At 41.8% G+C, this 23,636-nt stretch overlaps 1 long non-coding RNA gene across 1 annotated transcript; it reads right to left on the bottom strand.

Annotated features, from left to right (window-relative positions):
• Positions 1-38: 38 nt before the first annotated feature.
• Positions 39-22,797, bottom strand: LOC126948223 (uncharacterized). Its single transcript, XR_007723372.1, has 2 exons — positions 22,692-22,797; positions 39-1,527 (listed from the first exon to the last, which is right to left on the bottom strand). It is a non-coding gene; the product is annotated as an uncharacterized LOC126948223 (long non-coding RNA).
• Between the last annotated feature and the right edge of the window lie 839 nt (positions 22,798-23,636).

Here is a 23,636-nt window from a genome sequence, read left to right on the forward strand (position 1 = left end):
CTCAGCTGCTGTAGTGGTCTTGCCAGTTGTCTCTCCAATATATATTTTCACTTTAGTAATAGAATGTTGATTTTGTTAAGGGTTGGCAGTATGTCCAGCTAAAAAGGTACACCTCTCAGACTCTTTCATAGCTAAGAGTAGTCATGCGACAACATTCTGATCACCGAATTGTAAGTAGAATGCTTCTAAGGGATTTTTGGAAAATTATTTGTTTTCTGAATACAAATGTTACGCCTTTCAATTTCTTTCTTTTCTTCTTGCCTGGATGTAGATGTGATAACTGAAGGTGCAGCAGCTATTTTGGAAACATGAAGCAATAAGCACGAGGATGGAGGCCTAAAATACAAGGCTCGTGCGGCAGAAAGAAGAGCAGAGCTGGAGCCCTGCTGTCAGTGTTGAGTCTCTGAGCTGTTGCTAAGACTGCCAAACCCCAGACTGCTGCTTGCATAAGACCAATACATATACATTCTTATCTGTTTAAGGCCCTGGAAGTCAGGTTTTCTGTTAGTTGTAGAAGAATACATTTCTAACTGATACAAATAGCTTCTATAACAATGCCCTAGTGAATGCATATAAATTTCTCCTTTCTGAAATGGGCACTAGATTTTATGTGAAAACAGAAGTTGTGTGAGCAGATAATGAAAACAATATACTGTCTAGTTCTCTGTAGAATTGGCCTTTCTAGCTACAGCTTTGTCTTAAATTATGGCATCTAGTCTCCTATGTCTTTTGTTTCTTAAAAATTTAAACTGAAGCAATCTATTGTGAAGAAGCAGATGGGCCATTTGTGTCTCTAGATCTGGCTGGGCTTAGTTCTGCTCTTACTTGGCCTGATTTCTTGTCCTGGCTTTTTTTCTTTCTTGGTCACACCCTCCAGTTCTTCCTGGCTGTATTTGTCATACAAATCAAACACTGCTCTCTCTGTCACTGTGATTTCAGAGCAGTTCTTGCTCCATCATTTTGGCCAAAAGTGACTAGACCTAAAGCTGTGAAAATGACCAGAGAGAGACCATCCGCAGTACTATTTGCTTGTTCTTGGCCCTTTAGAAAAAGGTTCTTGATCAATGCATCCCGAGGTAATTGTTTTTTCTCACCCCAACTCCCCTGGCTTCAGTCCTCAGTTTACTGGAGGAAGAAAAGGGGCAGGGTTTTAGGCAGTTGCAGCCTGGAATTGGACGCTCCCCTGCCCATCCCTCAGTGTAGCTTGGAGAGAACAATGGAAACAGCACACGCACATCCTTTAGCCATCAGCAAACAAGGACTCTATGTCTGCCAAGATATGATGGAGCCTTCAGGCTCCTCTTTGCTGTGTCCACATCTGTTAGAGATTTCCCACAGAAAAGAAACTTGGACATTTCTTCTCCTAAAGTGGTGATGGTCTTGTGGAGAGAGCATGGGTGAAATGGAGAAGTGAATGTGGTAGTCACGAACTGCTCTTGCACCTGGGAAATCATCTCCCTCTGAGTTCTTCCTTTTCCAGTAAACATATAACTACATCCTAAATCAAGAAGTGCCAGTAATGCATACCTGCAAATACCAAAAATGGTAAAAACGTTAACATGAAAGGGACCTCTCCAAAGCCCTGCTGCTGTCCTGTGTACTCTGGCAACGACTGGCTGCTACAGGAGAGATCACCGTCTAAACTCCTTGTTGTAAAAGAAATATTTTCCCCCCTAGTCTTCAGTTTCATTTTCCTCACCCCTTTGTCCTTGTGTTATTTATGGGACAAGGCCCAGGAGTGAGTTGCTGAGCTACTTTTCTGCATATGCTTCATAAGTTTTATGAACCTCCATTGAATTTGCTTTTTTGTCTCCCCAGTCTAGGCTGAATAACTCCTTTTTGGAATAGAACCCATCAGCCTGCTGAAGGCAGTGAATATGAAACCCCAGTCCTCCAGTCAGCCAGCCTAGAGCCTTCTCAGTCATTGATTTACTTCATTTCCTGACATGAGGGGGCACCTGAAATTGGGCACCCTGCTTCAGCTGAGGTGAGTGGAAGAGGGCATCTATTGTCTCCTCTGCTTCTCAGCTCATGAATTCTACTGCTCACTCCCTCTTCAGAAGTCAGGTGGCCTCTTCTCTGGGGAGCATCCCTCCCTTACACACTTTGCAAAGTGCTAAGCTAACTCGAAGCGCTCAAAAATCAGGAGCAAATCCATTTGCTAGACCCAGGCAAATGGACAGGCAGGTTGGGGCTCTTGTTTACGAATCAGGCAAAATATGGAGCTGAACCATCCAAGTGTGGTTGCCGTTTGTCACTGAGCACTCTTCTTATTTGATGGAAATGTTACATTGTTGGGGGGTATTAGAGAGAGGCAGGTCCCAGAGACCCTTGATAAAACCAAAAAAAGGGGCAGATACATCTTATTCTTTACTCTTTATTTGCTTGGAAAATAAGATGTTTGTTTTAAGATTTGGAATTTTCAGAGTCATGCAAGGATGCAGGGTCCGCTGGAGGTTAGTTGCAGCAGGCAGAACCGTGTGGCATTGGCCGTGCTGGAGATGACCTCATAACACCCTGCGTGGGAACTTGGCTGTGCTCATGGCTGCCCAGCCTCCCATTCTCTGCCTGTTTTCAAAGCCTAAATCTTCAGTCTTGCAAACAATTCAAAAAGTGTGCACATCATTTCAATATGCCCCCTTTGGTACAGCCTACAACCTTATCTGACACACCAAAGAAAAATTAAATTCCCTCCTCCCTCCCGCCCCAGTCCTCTAGAGCAAAATCATGAGAAACTGGCCTGCTGTTCCATTTCAGTCATCATCTTACCTGAGATGGACACCGTTTCATTTCTCATGTGATAGGAATGTCACTAATCCTCCAGCCCCATCATGATCTGAATTAAATGCAGGTTTGTTTTCTTTAATGCATTTGAGGGAGGAGTTTGAAGGAGGTGACCAGTTACTGATGTTTTTACCACACAAGTAATACATGAACGCATTCTTCTCATGGAAGATTCCAACAAGGCAGGAATATTCAGGGGAAAACATGATAGAGTCCTCCACTGCAGGCCCCCATCACTCTTGCTTTACTCCAAGGGGCAAGCACTATGAACACTGTTTTGCATTTGTTTAGTCCATATATGTTTAAAACACATAAATAGGAATTCTATGAATTTTGCTTTGTGACTTGCTTTTTCAATGAACAATTTGGGATAACTTTCCATAAAGGTTCAATATATTCTTCTAATGACTGCATACTATTTTTATACTAAATTTTACTTAATCTCTTCCATTTGGGAGTTCCTAATTTTTCATTAGTAGAAAAAATATTCTCATGAACACCTTGAATATTTATGTTCATATGTCAATTTTTTTTCTGGAATACATTTTTCTAAAAATTTAGTTTTTTCTAGAATGCAATTACTGAATCAAATATAATACATGTTTACAGTTTTGATAGATGTCATCCAACAGCTTTCCAAAAAGTCTTCACCAATTTACAATCCCTCTAACAGAATGGCCTAGAGCTCAGTCCTGCAGCCCTTTCCATGACTTTATGGGCATCTAACATTTCCGCTTAAAATTGGCAAAGTGTTTTTGATTTCCTGCAGCAGAACTCTGCCCAAGATACTGTGCTATGATCTTATGATTCCTTTGCTTAACAACACTTCTGTGACTACCACACACAGATCAAACTAAAGCATTATATGCTTACCTTGAGCTCCATCTTTACTTAAGGATCCACTACAGCTGCTCTTGCCTCTGCCATCAAGAATGACTCAGCCTGCCTGCTGCGTATGGGGCTCACGCCTGTAATCCCAGCACTATGGGAGGTTGAGGCAGGTGGATCACTTGAGCCCAGGAGTTCAAGAGCAGCCTGGGCAACATGGCGAAACCCTGTCTCTACAAAAATACAAAAATTAGCCGGGTATGGTGGCACACGCCTATAATCCTAGCTCGTTAGGAGGCCGAGGTAGGAGGATTGCTTGAGCCTGGGAGGTCGAGGTTGCAGTGAGCTGTGATGGTGCTGCTGCACTCCAGCCTGGGTGATGGAGCGAGACCCGGTTTAAAAGAAAAAAGAATCCCTCAGCCTGTCTTTCAGGTTTTCCAGAATTTGGCTCCATTCCCTGTTAGTCAGTATGGTTCCCCTGGTTCCTCACATCTATTCCATGCTCCAAATGAATGTGTCTCCCACTGGTCTGCTGTATCTGCAATGTGGAACTATCTGGTACCCACCCAGATATACGTGTATCTTCAGGTCTCTGCCTCTTCCTGTCCTAGGCTCAAGTGCCGCTCTCAGCCCCAACCTTTTCCTTCTTTTTCTTTTTTCCTTTTTTTTTTGAGATGGAGTCTTGCTCTGTTGCCCAGGCTGGAGTACAGTGGCGTGATCTCGGCTCACTCTAGCCTCTGCCTCCTGGGTTCAAGTGATTCTCCTGCCTCAGCCTCCCAAGTAGCTGGGATTACAGGTGTCTACCACCAGGCCTGGCTAATTTTGTGTATTTTTTAGTAGAGATGGGGCTTCGCCATGTTGGTCAGGCTGGTCTCCAATGCCTGACCTCAGGTGATCCAACCACCTTGGCCTCCCAAAGTGTTGGGATTACAGGTGTGAGCCACCGCACCGGCCACCCCCCAGCGTTTTCTTATCTGTGCACACCAAGCTCAGTACAGTCCCACTCCTTTGAAGGCCGCCCCGGGGATGCCAGCTCACATTTCTCTACTTTTGTGTGTGCTGTGCTCTGCTGCACACTGTCCCACTCGCTACTGGATCTCAGCACTTGCTTGTAAAGCTATTATTTGATAATTATTTAACATATGTGTACGTTTTGTCCCAATTTAGATTGTAAGGCCCTTATGTGAAAGGTACCATATCTTGTTTTCCCTTTGTAGTGTTAAATGTTTAAAACAAGAGAAAGGAAAGGATATTTATTGAATACCTGCCATGGATTAAGTGCTTTTTAAACCATGACCTTATTTAATATTCACAACAATCCTGGAAAGATATTTTCATATTTCAGAGATGTTAAACAACTTTCCCCTGAGAAATCCCCAAAACTGTTTAGAATTGATTCAGTCCAGTGCCATAGTGCTTCTTAAATGTGATGCCTGGCCAATTACCCTCCAGGCCTTTATATACCAGAGTGGCAGAAGTGGTGGACACTTACTATGGGTAATTAACTAATGAAAAGTGAAAGTATGCCTTATTTGCCTAGAAAGATATTTCAGGACTCCAAATATATTTACTCTATATGCTTTTATTTCCTTCAGATATTAAAAAAAAAACTTTTAAGATCATTTTTGATTTACAGAGGAGTTATGAAAATAGTGCGGAGTTCCCATATACTCCTTACCAAGCTTCCTCTAGCATTAAAATCTTATATAACTACAGTATAATTATGAAAACTAAGAAATGAACACTGGTATAATACTATTAACTAAACTATAGGCTATATTAGAATTTTCTGAGTTTTTTTTTAACTGTCTATTTCTATTTCAACATCCAATGCATCATACTCAATCACTCTCACTACTTCTATTTAACACAGTACTGGAAGTCCTAGAGCAATTAGGCAAGCTAGAACAACTAGGTAAGAAAAAGAAATGAAAGGCATTCAAATTGGAAAGGAAGAAGTAAAATTATCTCTGTTCACAGACGACATAAACTTACAGGTAGAAAATTCTAAAGATTGTACAAATAAACTGTTAAGTCATAAATGAATTCTGCAAACTTGCAGGTTACAAAATAACCACACCAAGAAAACAGCTGCATTTTTACAAACTAGCAATGAATGATCTGAAAGGGCCATTTACATTAGCATCAAGGAGAATAAAATAGTAGGAATACACTTAACCAAGAAGGTAAAAGATTTGAACATTAAAAACTACAATACATTGCTGAAAGAAATCAAAGAAGATGTAAATAAATGGAAAGATATCCCATGTTAATGAATTGGAAGACTTAATATTGTTAAGATGCCCATACTACCCAAAGTGATCTATGGATTCAAAACAATCCCTATCAAAATCCCAATGGCACTTTCTTCACAGAAATAGAACAATTCCAAAATTTATATAGAACCACAAAAGACTATGAGTAGCCAAGTCAATCTTGAGAAAGAACAATAAAACTGGAGGTATCCGCTCTGAAATATTTCCTGATATTTTAAAATCAGGAAATACTCCTTATGCCTCGCACAAAATTTTGAAATCATGAAATAATTCTTACACCCTGCACAAAAATTAACTCAGAATGGATCGAAGACTTAAACATAGGAGCTAAAACTATAAAACTCTTAAAAGAAAATACAGGAGAAAAGCTTAGTGTCTGGATTTAGCAATGATTTCTTGGATATTATGCCAAAAATAGATAAATTAGACTTCATCAAAATTAATTTTTTGTGCATCAAAAGATAATATTGAGAAGGTAAAGGCAACCCACAAAATGGGAGAAAACTTTTGCAAATCATATACTGGTAAGAGATTAATATCCAGGATGTTTAAAGAACTCCAAAAACTTAGTAAAAACCACCACAACAAAGCAATTCAATTAAACATGAGCAAATGGCTTGGTATTGATATTTCTTCAAGGGAGATGTACAAATGGCCAAGAAGCACATGAAAAAATACTCAACATCAGAAATCATTAGGGAAATGCAAATTGAAACCCCAATGAGGTACCACATCACACCTCTTAGGATGGCTATTATCCTCAAAACGGAAAACAAGTGTTGGTGAGGATATGGGGAAATTAGAACCCTTGTGTATTGCCCTAGGGAATGTAAAATGGTGCAGTCACTGTGGAAGACAATATGGCAGTCCCTAAAAAAAGTGCAATGTAAAACTACCATATGACCCAGCAATTCCACTTTTATGTATATACCCCAAAGAATCAAAAGCAGAGACTTGGCCAGACATTTGTACTGTAAAGTCCATAGTAACATTATTCACAATAGCCAAAAGGTGGTGGAAGAAGCTCAAATGCCTATTAATGGATGAATGGATAAACAAATGTGGCATATGCATACAATGGAATATTATACAACCTTAAGGAATGAAGTTTTTATGCATGCTGCAACATGCATGAACCTTGAAAACATGCAAAGTGAAATAAGCCAGACACAAAAGGACAAATGTTATGTGATCCCACTTATATGAAGTATCTAGAATAGTCAAGTTCATAGAGAAAGAAAGTAGACTGGTGGTTAGTAGGAGCTGGATGGAGGGGACAATGGGGAGTTATTGTTCAAAGGGCATGAGCATTTCAGTTCGGAAGGATAGAAAAATTCTGGAGGTAGATGGTGACAGTTGCATAACAATGTGAATGTACTTAATATCACTGAATTGTGCACCTAAAAAGGATTAAGATGGTAAGTTTTATGTTATGTATATTTTACCAGAAAAAAATAAAATAACCATAATTTCACACTGCTACCTCTGGCTCCAATCCAACTCCACAAGGTTGATTCTAGCCATCTTCCTTTCTTTGTTGATAATTTCTTCCTCTAACAGAAAGAAACTTGGTTCTCACTATCTAGAATATATTTACTTATAATGTTCAGCACTAGCACACATACAAAGTAGTTTCAGAATTGCTAACCTGGCACCCCTGTGAGAAACAAATTTACCAACTTGAGTGCAGTATTTATGTACATTCTTTTTGTCTTTAGCCTTATAGTGTCCAGTCAAGTTACTGTTTTCCAAAGTGACTTAGCTCAGATCCTTTCTTCCTCACCTTCTTCAATGTAGTTATGTCATTCATTTGTAATTCAGTTAAGTTCATTTGTCACAGTGCCTACTCGACAGCCAATGAGATCATGCATTTGGAGTGCCTAATGCACTACCTGGCATGGAGCAGGTCCTTAAGAAATATGAGCTGAACCTGAATTTGTGGCACTGATTAGTGCTGTCCATCAGCCTCATTACTTTCGCTCCATGAAATGTCAAAAGAGCTTTAACCAGGTTTCAAGTGTCTGTGACTCAAAACTAAGGTAACTGGCCCACAAGGGTCAAGTCAGAAGTGCTGCCCTCATTAGCATCATGTTCTAGACAGCTGAGTCATTTATCATAGGACAACAAATCTGGGGGTTTAAATGGTGAATAACAGTGAAAGATGTGAATCATGCAAGGGACAGAAGACTTCAGGGGTGTAAAACTGTGCAGAAACCCAATGCAATCAGAGGTGATTCCCTCATGTCCTTGTCTCCTGAAATAGCCCGCAGTTCTCCTCACATTAGCTCTTCCACATTATAGTCAACCCTTGATTTCTGTAGTGGATTCTGATGCAATTCACCAGTGCCAAATGATGCATCTCTCTGGTCACTTGAGATTCAGTTAGGATTTTTTTGGTTGCAGGCAACAGGAACCAATCCTAGCTAACCTAAGGGGAAAAGGAATGTGCTGGAGGCAATGAGGCAGCTCACAGAATTGAAGGAGCAGCTGTTGGATTTTGTTTTAGAAAAACAGTGACTGGGGAAACCCCAGGAAGCACAGTAGCAGGAACCAGCTATCACTGTGTCCAGGGCATGGCTGCCAGGATGAGTCAAGTCCAGAAACTTCTTTATGTGTCTCTTCCCTCAAGGTTCAATTCTTCAGAGTGTCCCTTGGCCATAGCCTGGGACACATGCTTATCTTTGGTGGGAAGGCAGAACACCTTGAATAGAGAGCCGCCAGTGGGAGCAGTTGGTAAACCCCAAACAGCAGATGTTCACTACATTTTATGAGGTACTCGTCTTCCTCCCATTTAATGTGAGAAATAAGTTAATTTATCAATAAAACAACAAAACAATAGACTCTCCTTTTCCTTGTTTCCTACAAGTATTAAATTCCAATCCTCACTGCCAGGGCTGTTATGAGCAGGTGGGGTTGGCTTTGCTGTTGTCTGAGTGCTGCTCCGGGCCATCATTCAGGGCAGTACAAAACCTATGGTCAGGACAGGTCCCCCAGACATCTATCCCACCTCTTTTCAGCCAGCCCTTTGCCATAGGGCTTGGGTGTTGGTTTGAAGCACTAGGATTTCCCCAATTTCACATTTTATGAAAACCTCAAATAACATCCAACTAGAAATTAGGTTGGGTATGAGAGTCAATTTAATCCAATACCAAGCTTAAGAGTGTGAGCTTTGCAAGTAGAGTGACTGGAGTTCAAATCCTGATGTGGCCCCACACCAGCTGTATGTTCTTTGATGTTATTTAACTTCTTTAGGGCTTAGTTGCCTCATCTGTAAAATATGGAGAGGGTCTAGCAGAGTCAGAGGCAGGAGCAATGGGTTTGGATGCTTGGGTTGATTCTCTGGTGCACACTCATTAGTTATATGATTGTGGGCAAGTTACTTAGTATCTTTTCATCTTTTCCTTATCGGTAAAATGGGATAATAGTAGTGCCTTCATCCAAGATTTGATCTGAGAACTAAATGAAATAATGTACATAAGTTGCCAGTGGTGTTATTAACACTGAGTTTTCTGGAGGATTACATGAGCTTCTGTATGTGAGGTGCTTGTCGTAGTCCTTCCTTGCTAGGGCAAGACCTTAGTAAATGGTGGCCACTGATACTGTGTGGCTTCGTGGCTGTTTGTGAATTTCCTGTTTTTCCTTACACTGGTAAGGAAAAACAAAATCACATTGGTCTGGGTAACTGAGTTGCTTGTATTTTAAGCAAATTGCTTCATATCTGGCAGGAGATTCCCCATTGCTGTTGTTTTCTTCAGATAATTCTAAAAGATTGCAAAGACCTGAGGAGACTTAGAAAAAGGTTTATAGACTGATTTGATTTGACAATCAAACTGCTTCTTGAATTTCTGAAATGGTGAGACTTGTGCTTCCCTGCAAGGCTCTTTTTGTTTTTCCAAGGTAGAGCTGAGAATGTAGTCTTGTAATTTAGATGAAGGAGACAACAGATAGCCCTTTTTGAAAAAGTCCAAGTTCTTTGTCCCTGGTTTTCCAACAGATTTGCTGAATTCTCCACTTAACTTTGCTTGTGGAAACAGAAATTCTTGACTGTGTCCCGATACTAGGGGTCACCCACAGATCCCACGAACAAGATTTGGAAGCTCACCTTCTCATTGGCTGTGGAATCAGGAGGGTTTCTCTTCAGGTGACCTGGATTTCATATCTACATCACACGCTCTGCCATTCGGCTTTTTAATTCCTTCTGAGTTGCCGGATGCTGCTGTCCGTCCTCACTCCCCCGTGTTTCTCTATAGGATACCTAGCCTCTCCCTGGGGGACTTCGGTCTCTCACAACCGCCGCATGATTTCCTGCTGATGGTGTCCTTGGGATGGAAACTGCTCTAAGGGACAAGCTGTTTTGCAGAATTACTTTAACCTCTCAGTCACTGTGTTACCCCCTTGGTGGGCCCCACGCCTGTGTCTTTCTGGGCTCCCAGACATTCCCGTCCTCCAAGGGCACTGCTTCTCAGCTGCATTTCCTGGGGTCCTTTGAGCTTCCAGTGTGGACCTCCCCACCCACAGCTCAGCTCTATAAACTTACATCTTCTGGGGAGATTTGCTTTTTAATTATTCAGAACGACATCTTCAGGACTCCTTAGAAGCTGCCTTGTCTGACAGTGCTTCAAGATTCACTCCTCAGTCTCTTTTGTAATTCCTGTGTGTCCAGTAGCTCATACACATTTCATATTTATGACAAAGCTATGGTTTTCTGGCAAATTTAGTTTACAAAGCGGCTCGCACACACTGTCTCCACTGACCCTCATAAGACAGGTGTGAAGCAGGCTGAGCAGAGCTGTGTCTTAGGTGAGGGTTCAGATTCTAAATATAGTACATAAGGTGAAAGTGGCACATGTCCAGAATTGCCTTGGAAAATACTGAAATCATCTGTAAAATGTAGCATCCTTGGTTAGGGTATACAACTCTGTGTGGTCATATGTATATATAATTGTGTGTGTGTGTGTGTGTGTATATATATATATATATATAAATTTTTTTTTTTTTTTAGACAGAGTTTAGCTCTTGTCGCCCAGGCTGGAGTGCAATGGCATGATATTGGCTCACTGAAACCTCTGCCTCCTGGATTCAAATGATTCTCCTGCCTCAGCCTCCCAAGTAACTGGGATTACAGGTGTCTGCCACCACCCCTGGCTAATTTTTGTGTTTTTAGTAGAGATGGGGTTTCACCATATTGGTCAGGCTGATGTTGAACTCCTGACCTTTAGTGGTCCATCTGCCTTGGTCTCCCAAAGTGTTGGGATTACAGGCATGAGCCACTGTGCCCGGCCATATATTGTTAAATATAGAAGAGAATCAAAGTACATATGTAGAATATAAATTTATAGCACTTTAATTTTTAAAAAGTATTATTATTATTGCTTAAGCTATGTAGTTGGAATTGTCTAAGAAGGGCATGATGTGCCTCTCCTAGGTAACAGCTCCTTTATGAAGGAGAAACCTAGAGCATGGATGGGTTAAGGGACCAGGGCACAGCTCTGCAATGTGGAGTGGGGCCTTGAGCTCATGCCTTCTGACTCTGATCCTAGTGTTCTTTTTTTCTTCTCTTGCTGCCTCACTGTGGCTGAAGGGGATTTAACTATTATTTTCAAACATTCCTTTTCCTTAACCATTTGTTGTCCATTTCCTTACTTTCCAAGGTTTACATAGGAAAATTCTCCCACATTTGTTGCCAATTTTTCAAAATAAGTCCAGTGTTAGACTTCTGTCCTGAATGCCTCTAACTAGGAAACTGTCTATGGACTTCAGGAAATGTTGTGTTGGTGAAACCCCATCTCTAGTAAAAATACAAAATATTAGCTGAGTATGGTGGCACATGCCTGTAGTCCCAGCTTCTCGGGCGGCTGAAGCTGGAGAATCGCTTGAACCTGGAAGGCGGAGGTTGCAGTGAGCAGAGACCACGCCACTGCACTCCAGCCTGGGCAACAGAGCGAGACTCCATCTCAAAAAAACAAACAAACAAAAAACAAAACAACAACAACAACAAAAAATAGAAAAGAAAAAAAAGAAAAGGAAATGTGTTGTAGGGGAAAAGTCATTGTATTTGTCAAAATATAACTAAATTTAGTTTTGCTTATGAGCTATTTGGCAGTTTGAAAGCTTCTTGAAATTCATTCCCTTGGATTTCAAAAATCCACCATTCTTCTGCTAATCTGTAGTATCACCTGGCTACCCAAACAGCTGGGGACACAAACCCACCTGAACACCTGGGGACTGGGGCAATGAGGGGACTGTGCTCTTGTCTTTGGAAATCCTTTTCTGCATCTCCGCCTCAGAGAGCAGCAACTGTGTTCATTTCTGGGTGAACTGAGTCTGGATCTGGTGAGACTTAACCTAAAAGTTAGAGTACCTTGAACAAGGTAGGAGGGGCACAAAACTCACTGTTCAAATGAACACTCACTTTCCCAGTCAGAAAAAGAATTTATTGAGCACCTACTGTGTACCCAGCACTGTGCTTGGTGATATGGAAGACATAAATTTAAAACCTGGCTCTGCTAACTTCAAAAAAGAATTGTTGAAAAGGGGAGAACATGTTTTGGGAGTTGACATAGGAATCAATTAGAAAATGATGTAAGTCGCTGTAATGACCACCATCATTGTAGCTAAATGCAAAGTCTGAGTGCAAGTGGAATTTAGAAAAATGAGGTAGAGGAAGATGAGATATGTTAGGGAAGTCCTCCTGGGTCTTTGAAGGCTGAAGGCTATATAGTATGATGTCTAAAAGGATGGCCTTGATATACAGTAAGACTTGAGTATGAATCACAGCCTCATTTTAGAAGCTGTGTGACATTTGTGAGTCACTTCATCTTTCTGAGCTTCAGTTTCTCAGTATCTAAAACAGGGAGAAGACACTATAGGCTTGCTGTAAAGATTAAGTAGGAAAGCATGGATTGATGGAGGTGCCAAGTTAGTTCAATGGGAGAAAATATGGTGTTTTCAACAATCGGTGCTGTGCATTTTACTGTGTGTAAATTATTCCTAAATAAAAAAAGACAGCATGGGAAAGTACATAGTACATGGTACCTCCTCATTAATGGTGGCTGTGGGTAATACAGGTGTGAACAACAACACTAGGCATTTTAGTTTTGACCTCCTACCCCATGAAGCCAGTGGCTCCGTCAGCCATCTCTCTTGCCTGTCAGGATCCTAGGGGACTCACACAGGACCCTTGCCAGATGCTGTGATGTTCTCATTCTCTTACCCCCAATGATGCACTTTGCCCAGACAGTCTTTCTGGATAATTGTTCAGGAATCAAATCTCTCTCTCATATAGATATATATGCACATAATCATGGATGGTCCCTTCCTTCCTTCCTTCCTTCCTTCCTTCCTTCCTTCGTTCTTCCCTCCCTCCCTCTCTCCCTCCCTCTCTCCCTCTCTCCCTCTCTCCCTCCCTCCCTCCCTCCCTCCCTCCCTCCCTCCCTTCCTTCCTTCCTTCCTTCCTTCCTTCCTTCCTTCCTTCCTTCCTTCCTTCCTTCCTTCCGTCCTTCCTCCTTCCCTCCCTCCCTCCCTCCCTCCCATCTTCCTGTTTATCTACCATCTTTATCCTATCTCATTCCAAAGCCAGTTTAATGTGGCTTATAAAAATATGCCAGCCTTTAGACAAATTAGTATAGGAAACAAATGTAAAACCAAAACCACAAAGAAAGGCACCAGTTGGTCCTGAACCCTTGCTATAGTCAGGCAACAGATTTGGCTCTGAGCTTCCTAGCCACAGCAACAAAAAAGGGAAGTACGATTAGTTGCTAAACAGATCACAGAGCAGATTCGCTTTATCCCAAAGCAGCATCTTGAGCTGGTATCTGTTATTCAGAGCTCCAGGTTTCCAATTTGTTTGCCTGAGTGGTGGATTAGTGTAAGGAGAGAAGAAACTGGGTTTTTTTTTGTGCTTGGCTCAGTTTTCCTGGCAGGGACACACTGAGAGTTTCCTTCTGGAAGTGAATGGCGCTGGGGTTCTCCCTCCAGCAGAGACAGCATTATTTGTATTCTGAGCCTCTGCTGTCATCCGCTGTGTGGATTAGCTACCTCACTGCACAGTTCATCCTCATGCTGTTTTTCTGAGATCTCAGTTTTGATGCTGACACCTTTTCTTGAGTTATATTCTGGCCAGACAAGCTTGTCACTGAATGGCCGATCCCAGCAGAGGTCTTTTTCATTCTTCTTGGCTGTTTTTCTTTGAATATGGTAGACATATTTATTCCCTTCTCCTTCTCAGAGTTATTTTAGACTTTGAAAACTCATCTTAGGGTTTTAACTGGAGCTATCAAGCACATAGATGGAGACACATTTTAGATAGAGAGCCCTTTCCTAGTGACCCTTCTAAAAGTGAGCTACCGAAGTGTAGGCGGTTGCTGGTCTTGCAATGTATTATAGATCCATCTTCGGCGTGCCTTAAAGAGTCTCTTCCCTTAAGAGTCTGCCATGTGGTAGCTGGAAATGAGATTTTCAGAGAGAGTTCAATGGAATTAAAACTTGACTTCAAAGAAGGGGCAACTTGTAGTATTAAGTACATTGAGGATCAAGCCTGGGTTTTGGGGGAAATGGATTCCAGACTAACTTCTGGATGTTAGGCAGTAAGAGAACCCGTCTGGGCCTGCTTTCCTTACAGTGCAATGGAGGAAGTAATTTCAGAAGATTGATATGAAGGCCAAACAAGATGTAACACTTGACGGTGTTTTGAAAATCCCAGGGTTTTAAATTGTAAGTGTGTAAGGGAGAAGACAAGAGAGAAATATTTTCTAAATTTGAGCACCGGCATTGAATTTATAGTAAAAATGCAAAACATTTACTCGAGACCTATGTGAAGTAAGTGTGTGTGTGTGTGTGTGTGTGTGTGTGTGTGTGTGTTAAGATTTTTGGGGCCAGAATTGTTTCTTCAATCTTTCTTCCTCTAAATACTGAACTTCTTCCTGTTGACACTGATATCAGGGCATTTCGAAAATGTCTCTTTTCTTACCTCCCTTGAGTAATATGTTTGACATAATGAGAGTTTCATAACTCCTCCTGTTTTCCTCTTTGCGTTGGCTACCAGCAACCTCAGAGCTATATTGCTTTTTCTAAATAACCATGATACCCAAGATGCTTGAAGCATTTCCTTTTTGCATCTTCTTTTTCTTGTCCTTCTGATTTTTTCGTTGTTGGTTTTGCATTTGAATGGCCTTATTGAATATATCTCTTGTTATAAGTTGTTCCAGATCTTTTTTGGAAATACAAGTACTTTATATAAATTAACTTGGAAGTGTAAATAATGTCAACAGATAACAGCGCATTACAAACCCTGTCCTGTGGGCAAAATGAGTTCTAATTCAACATCGCTCTTCTTGTCTCAGTGGCTGAGAAAAGAGCTCTCTTGAATTCTAAGGCAGCTGTAGCAATCAATGGCTCCCACTGAAGGAATGGGTGCCAGGTGGGAGGTAGCAGGCACTTGAAAATTCTCTAGATTGGTAGAGAAGGACAAATTTGGGCCAGTTCCTTACCAGCAGCTTGGAATAGTCTCCTCAGGCAGATTTCCCTGTCTCCTTTTGTAAACATGTGTATAGTAAATGCTTGGCACTGAGACAAGTACTAAAACTTCAAAATGCATGTAAATCACCTGGGGATCTTGCTAAAATGCAGATTCTGATTCTTATTTCTGGAGTGGGGCCTGAGAATCTGCATTTCTAACAAGTTCCCAGGTAATGCTGATGCTGCTGGTCTGTGGCCCATGCTTTGACTGGCAAGGACCTAGAAATCACTCAGCTCAATCTGTTGAATGGAAGAATCTGACTTGTTCATGAGTCATACTTCCCAGTTTCAGAAGTGGTCATATCAGTGCATCTGCCTTCCCGTAAAAATCTTAATTCTTCAGAGTTCCTGATTTCTAACTATCTTCCAAGAATTTTCTGCTAAAAATTTATTATCTCTTCTACCTTGCAATGAGCTTCCTCCTTTCTTTCTTTTTCTCTAGACCCACACCATATTCTGAAGTCCATTCCCAAAGAGGATATGCTGTGAGCTGTAGTGTCATTAGATAGGAGTCTAATCTCCCTAGTCTTAGAGGTCGACTGGCTTGTACTTTATCATAGACCTGGGGGATCTCACAAGGCCTTGCACCTATTGGGTTCTTCTTAGATGTTTATTGACTGATTGATAGACCTGTGGTTCTAAATGTTTTCAATACAGTCATGTACTGCAAAACGATATTTCAGTCAACGATGGACCATATATGTAACGGTGTTCTCATAAGATTGTAATGGAACTGAAAAATTATATTGCCTAGTGATGTTGTGGCCATCCTAGGGCCACAGCGCAATGCATGACTCACATGTTTGCAGTGATGCTGGTGTAAACAAACCTACTGCACTACCAGTCCTATAAAAGTATAGCCTATACAGTTATGTGCAGTACATAATGCCTGACAATGAAAATCAACAACTATGTTACTGGTTTCTGTATTTACTATGCTGTACTTGTAATCATTGTTTTAGAGTGTACTTTTACTTATAAAAGAAAGGGTAACTGTAAAACAGCCTCAGGCCAGTCCTTCATGAGGAATTCCAGGAGGCGTTGCTATCACAGGAGATGACGGCTCTATGCGTGCTATTGCCCGTGAAGACCTTCCCGTGGGACAAGATGTGGAGGTGGAAGGCAGTGATATGGAAGATCCTGACCCTCTGTAGGCCTAGGATCATGTGTTTGTTTGTCTTAGTTTTTACTTTTTTTAAAAAGTAAAAAAAAAAAAAAAACAAAACAAATTTGAAGTAGAAAAAAACCTGTATAGTTCAAGGTTGGCCGGGCGCGGTGGCTCAAGCCTGTAATCCCAGCACTTTGGGAGGCCGAGACGGGCGGATCACGAGGTCAGAAGATCGAGACCATCCTGGCTAACACGGTGAAACCCCGTCTCTACTAAAAAATACAGAAAACTAGCCGGGCGTGGTGGCGGGCGCCTGTAGTCCCAGCTACTCAGGAGGCTGAGGCAGGAGAATGGCGTAAACCCGGGAGGCGGAGCTTGCAGTGAGCTGAGATCCGGCCACTGCACTCCAGCCTGGGCGACAGAGCGAGACTCCGTCTCAAAAAAAAAAAAAAAAAAAAAAGAAGAAAAAACCTGTACAATCAGAATATAAAGAAAGAAAACATCTTTGTACAGCTGTACAATGTGTTTGTGTTTTCAGCTAAGTGTTATTACAAAAGAGTAAAAAAGTTGAAAAAATGGAAAAGTGTGTAAAACAAAAAATTTACAGTAAGCGAAGGTTAACTTGTTATTGGAGAACGAAAAATATTTTTTATTAATTTCATGTAGCTGAAGTTTACAGTGTTTCTAAAATCTACAGTAGTGTACAGCCATGTCCTAGGTCTTCACATTCACTCCCCACTCCTTCACGGATCCACTCAGAGCAACTTTCAGTCCTGCAAGCTCCAAGCTGCCCTACACAGGTGTGCACCATTTTTAATCTTTTACACTGTATTTTTACTGTGTCTTTTCCATGTTTAGATGTGGTTAGATACACAAATACCATTGTGTTACAGTTGCCTACAGTATTTGGCACAGTAACATGCTGTGCAGATTTGTAGCTCAGGAGCAATAGGCTATATCGTATAGCCTACGTGTGCAGTAGGCTCTACCATCTAGGCTTGTGTAAGTACACTCTATGATGTTTGCCCAGCGACGAAATAGCTTAATGCTGCATTTCTCAGGATATATCCCCATCATTAAGCAACGCATAACTGTAATTGAGAGGAGTCCAGGAAATTGACAAAAATTGGTGACCCTCCATCAACCTCCCTGGCTTGCAGAAGCACAGGTTAATGTATACTGCAGCTGCCCCAATCTTCTAATAATTTACTGTGAAGATTAAGACCCTAATCTTCAAGAGACCAAGAGGTGAAGATGGGTATTTGTGTTCAAGCACTAGTGAATTTGAGGCCAACTTTCAGACAATGCCCATAATGCTGGTCACCACACATGGGGCAATGGAGACCAAAGGTATTCACAACACAAGGACTATGGCTGGAAAGTGCTAGAATGTATGCTGTGGGGTTGCACGTGTGAAGCCACTGGTACCACCCCCATGCCACATGCTCTTTGCTGTTGCCTTTTCCCACTCTCTTGTTCGCCATCGTTTTCCTTCCTGCCTCAGTCAGAGAAGTGAATCAGGGATGCCAGGTGCAATGAGCCAGATTTCTTCCCTGCCCACATTGATATGAGATTTAGTAATACACAGTATTGCTTAACACTGGCGTCCTAGAACTTATATATCCCTGTAAATGGACCTCTCTTCCATTATTCCAGTTAGTCACACTGGCATATGATTATAATTGCTTGAGCAAAGGAAGGGCTCCACATATGTAGCAAAGCATCACTTGTGAGGTGTGTCAAAAGAAACTTGTTATTAGTCATGCTTCAAGCATCCAAGTTTGTGAATAATATATTTTAAAACATAAATTAGAGCAGATTCAGATTTCTGTATAATTTCATTCTCTTTGACTTGCATTTGACATGATTTTATGAATGAAAGGGAGAGAAAGGGTTTATTATAAGTAGTGGGTGGTAATCTGTGTATACAACAGATGCTGAATGACGCTTTTGCTATCTTGAAATATTCAGTTAAAGCCCCAAAGCCAATAAGGATTGGATAAGAAGCTCCCAGGGAATTGCTGCTTGATAGGTCCCTGTAACATCTAAGAGGTGACCAAACCAGCCCTGTGATCTTTAGCTTAACAAATATCTCCAACCTGTGCACAGAGAAGATAAAGATTCAAGGGGTGTTATCAAGGAAATGAATCATACACTCTGGGGGAGAAGGCTTTGGTTCTTCCTCCTCAGCCTAGGGTGGGAGCTTCCCGAGGCCACCAAACTGGGTCATAAGAGCACCAGTCAGGAAGCTTTTGTGCCCACTTTGCACCATCATCCTTTTCCCTGCTCCAACCTGGAGGAGTGATGGCTGAAGGTGGAGATGCTGTAAAGGGGCAGTGGAAGTGCAGACCACTCTTTATGTCCATGCGGGTCAGGGCAAGACTGGGTGGGATAGGTTGGGTGTTGAGGGTGAGGAGGCTGAGCATTGAATCCCATGGGATGGATATTTTGATTGAGACTGGAACGGGCCTGAGAGTGAGTCTTGATGACCAGAATGAAGCTTGTTTGTTGAACTGACAGTGACTGGAATGTTTTGGGATTTGTGAAGTTGTGGTCCAGGGGCAGAGAAGGGAAATCTGATAGGGCAGGTCTGAAGGCAGTGGCTGGGAGAAAATAATGAACCCCGATTGATTCAGGCCGTCTGATAAGCTGGTTGTTCTCATGATCCTGGGTGTACCATGGAGTACATCCTGTCAGGGCCCCTCATCTGTGCTGGGTGTCTTAGGGGAAAATGTACTGAGAACCTTTGGGCTACACCTTCTTCACGTGCCCTCAGTAAGCCTCAAGAAATGCCATCTTGGTGTTCAAGGAGTGGTCTGAGGAGTGTATGGAAGCCCCTGTCCTAGAAATGTCCCTTATTCTCTCATTTAACACTTCTCTCACTGAATTAACAGAGATGCTTTGCTTTTAGGAAGTTTTCATTTGAAATATAAATATTTACATTTATATGGAAATAGTCGCTGAGGCTGTATCAGTCAGTGACTTTGTGGGGTTGCTTGATGGGATCTAGTCTCTACCCCTGCTCAGAAACATTGCTGGCTCCCCGGTGCCTGCGTAATTCACTCCGCACCAGCTAGCCTGGCATGCAGGGCCCTCTGGGAATTGGCCCCACTGTCTTCTCACTGGTCTCCTCCTAATTTCTCCACCCTGCCCCAGACATCAATGTATCCAGCTCTTCTGGAGTCCGTGTGCTCTCTGGAGCATGCAGCTCACTCCCCCCATCTATTGCCATCATGCCCTTCTCCCCAGTGCCACATTAGAAGAGTCTACTCTGGGCTGGGTTCTGAGGCCATCTCCTACCATCTTCTGAGGCCATATTCCTTGAGCCTCCCAACTGATTTTTTTTTTCTCCCTTAATATCCTTAATGCAGAAACCAGCCCCTGTCTTGATAAGATGACATTACATATCAGGAGTAGGAAAAAGAGAGGCGGAATTTAGCAAAATGACAGCTCAGGAAGGTTTTACTGGACAAACTCTGGGACATCTTTCAAATATATATTATCAACAACCCCTTCCCCTGTTTTTTATTTTTAGGTCTAACGTTCGCCTTTCCCTCTCATATTGAGTCTCATGAGATCTTCCCTGAGTGTTGTGAGGGTGCCCCTGCTGCTGACCCGCGAGGTCCTCCCTCAACAAGCCTCGTGTGTTCAGGAACTGGCTGATGAACGCTTGCCTCCTCCTTCCTGCCCTTCAGACCTTCACAAACCACAAGGCTTTAAAAAAAATTCCGACGCCTGTAGGTTTAAGCTTTACACCATCCTGTAGCTTTGTCTGTGTACAAATCTAGCATACTGCCAGCCTCAGAATTTTCAGTCGGCTCCCCCTATAGATTGTATACTTCTTGGCAGTTCCTTCACTTGTTCGTTGGTTTCACACATTCTACTCCATGCAGAGTACTTTATGCTTTGTAGGTGCTTAATAAACATTTGGTGAGTGACAACCCATGACATCTGAACTTACAGAGAAAACATTCCAGAGGGAGGTAAATGAGGATGAAAGGAGGCTGTTGGCAGAGGTGAGGAAATAGGGGCTCTGCAGACCGGCTTCCATGATGCCGCCATTTGGCCTGAGATTGGCCTGGAATCAGCTGCACCATTCCCCTTCACATAAGGCTACAGACTTTGGGGAAGGAGAATCCTTCTCCCTGCTTTACCTCTATACATATTCAGGCAGCTCTGTGTGTGTGTGTGTGTGTGTAATATTGGAACAGGCAGCACAGATGAGGGCTTGGCAGTGAGAGAAACTGTAGCTTTGACCTCTTACTACAAAGTATGATGAAGAAGGCTTGAATTTTCAAAGGATTCAACTGTGTCTAATACCAGGTGTGTGGTATAACATTCTTCCTTGGCTGGGTGGCAAAATGTAACATAAATGCCACACCCAGAGCAAAGGGGTAAAAGAGACACACTAGTGTTTCCAGGGTAAAATTCTCCCTTCTCCACAGAGCCTTCCAGATTCACACAGTCCCCTCAAATCTCGCCTTTGTAGAAGATCCTACAGAATTTAATACTGGATGCTGCTCAGTTTAGCCCTCGATGATAGTGCCTTGCTATTTTTGGTTAGTTTCTTTAAAAATATAACTTCTGTCTTCCATTTACTTAAATCTCTTGCACGGCTTCTTTGCTTCTTGTTATGTGAAGCAGTGCTGAACACAGAGGAGGAACTCAGTAACTGTTAATTGTTTTACTCTCTAATTAGGCCCGCTATACAGTAGATATTATTGGGTGCTGGTCTTTAGGGGTGTAGGAAAGGAATCGGGGGAGTCATCTTCGAAGATCAAATGCGCAAATCTTAAAAAAGGCTGCCTCTCTCTAGTGGCCTCAGGGACTTGAAGCAAGATCAACTGACTTTTAAAGAAATAAACCACAAGTAGTTAAGAAACACAAAAGTTCAATTTGCATCCGGTGTAACTCTGTGAGAAAATTTCTGCAGCAGAAGGAAGTCTGTTATTCTTGACCTGAACTTTAGTATTCTGCAGTCATGTGGGGCTGCCAAAATACTCCTAATCCTGACAAAGTTACATTCTTATCCATAGATCATAAGTGAAATGAGAGGAATTGAGTGATAACAGAGAAAAAATTTCCCCACTTGGCACATACAGACAGTGTAGGTATATGTGTATATATATATCTAAATCAAAGTAATTGGTTAGTGTAATGGAAATTTAATCTCAGTTTAAAGTGGTGTTTCTTCTTTATTTGATGTGCATTATTTTAAAAACACAGCAGAGACATAGCCTTTAACCACCTCCCCCATGCCTCTGACATGATTCATACTGAAGTTTTCAACTAGCAGACTTGGAAAGTGCTTTTTAACTACAGCTCATATCATTAGTGTTTCTGCTGTATAAGCAGAAAAAATTGGGATGAAGCTTAGCAAAAGGCTTCGGGAAAACATAAAATACAAAGGGTAATAGATCTGTTTCTTAAACAGTTTTCCTGTGTAATGCGTACCCTAATGATTTTTTTTTTTTAAATTAAAATATTTTCACCAGTCTCAGAATGAGTAACCCAAGATTATGTTGTTGGGATAATCTGTGTTTCCTGAGATGTGTTAACTTCAGGGTCACTGGTCTTTATTCACTTCTTGCTCTGCCAGGCCACAGACTGCCTCTTTCTCTTCTTTGCCCTCACAGCTTGGTGTCACCTCCTGATTTTGCATCTGAGCTCTAAACCATCAGCTCCCTGATGGACATTTCAGAAATATTCTATTGATATTTCTAACTCAACAAGCCTCATGATATTATCCTTGTGTTAACATTGTTGTGACATCCTCCACACACCCAAGTCAACTTGGACTTATTTTTCTGTCTCCTACAAGCAATGGCTGCTAAGTCCTGTTGATTCTGGCTTTGAAATGTCTAGAGAATACCCTCTTATGTATTCACTTCTATTTCTGTTGCCCTAGTTCGGGCCGCACTCTCTCTTGCTTGCCTGGACCATGACAAGGAGCTGTCTAGTTGGTCTCATGGGCTGCTATCGATTTCCTCTCAAGAGTACCCTTGAAGTTGCCCCAGAGTGCTCTTCGTAAAGAATGACTTGGTGATGTCCCTTTCCTCCTGAAGAAACTTGTGGTGAGTCCCAACTGCCTACCGAATCTGTTTCCAACCTTACTCTTCAGCCTCATTTTCGGCAACTCCCTGTCATCTCCCCACATTGAACCCCAAAAGACAACTCACGATTGCTCGAGGAGATGTCCAATTTCATTCCTTTGTGCCATTGCTTGGGTTGTTTCATGCCTAGAAACTTTAGCAAGAAAACATGCAAATATTCTGCAGCTTCTCTGTGCCCCCTCACACCTGCCTGCTCCAAGCGTCATTCTTCCTTTGCAGTTAAAAAAAAAAAATCCCTTTTGGCAGGCTTTATGCAGAATTTGTTTACGTTTCTGTCTCTCTTACATATGAAACTTGAACTGCTAGACAACAGAGATAATGCAATTTATATCTTTGTTTCTTTAAAGACTCAAGTTAGTGATAGATATGTATTAAGTGCCCAATGAATTCTTGTTGAATAAATTAATTGTTGCCTTCTTTGTCAATCTTTATCCAATTATCTGAAGCAAAAATTATTTTGTATTTATCTTCAAGTTTTTTTCTCTTTGTATTTGGTTTCCAGCAGATTTCCATGATATGTGTTGGCATGTTTTTCTTTCTGTTTATCTTCATGGGGATTTAAGGGCTTCTTTTTTTTTTTTTTTGCATACACGTTTTATTTTATTTCTTTTTTTAAAATTATACTTTATTTTCTAGGGTACATGTGCACAACGTGCAGGTTTGTTACATATGAATACATGTGCCACGTTGGTGTGCTGCACACATTAACTCGTCATTTACATTAGGTATGTCTCCTAATGCTATCCCTCCCTCCCCCGCCCACCCCACAACAGGCCCCGGTGTGTGATGTTCCCCTCCCTGTGTCCAGATGATCTCATTGTTCAATTCCCACCTGTGAGTGAGAACATGTGGTGTTTGGTTTTCTGTTCTTGTGATAGTTTGCTGAGAATGATGGTTTCCAGCTGCATCCATGTCCCTACAAAGGACACGAACTCATCCTTTTTTGTGACTGCATAGTATTCCATGGTGTATATGTGCCACATTTTCTTAATCCAGTCTGTCACTGATGGA

Source organism: Macaca thibetana, chromosome 2 (assembly GCF_024542745.1).
Source record: "Macaca thibetana thibetana isolate TM-01 chromosome 2, ASM2454274v1, whole genome shotgun sequence".
NCBI classification, from domain to species: domain Eukaryota; kingdom Metazoa; phylum Chordata; class Mammalia; order Primates; family Cercopithecidae; genus Macaca; species Macaca thibetana.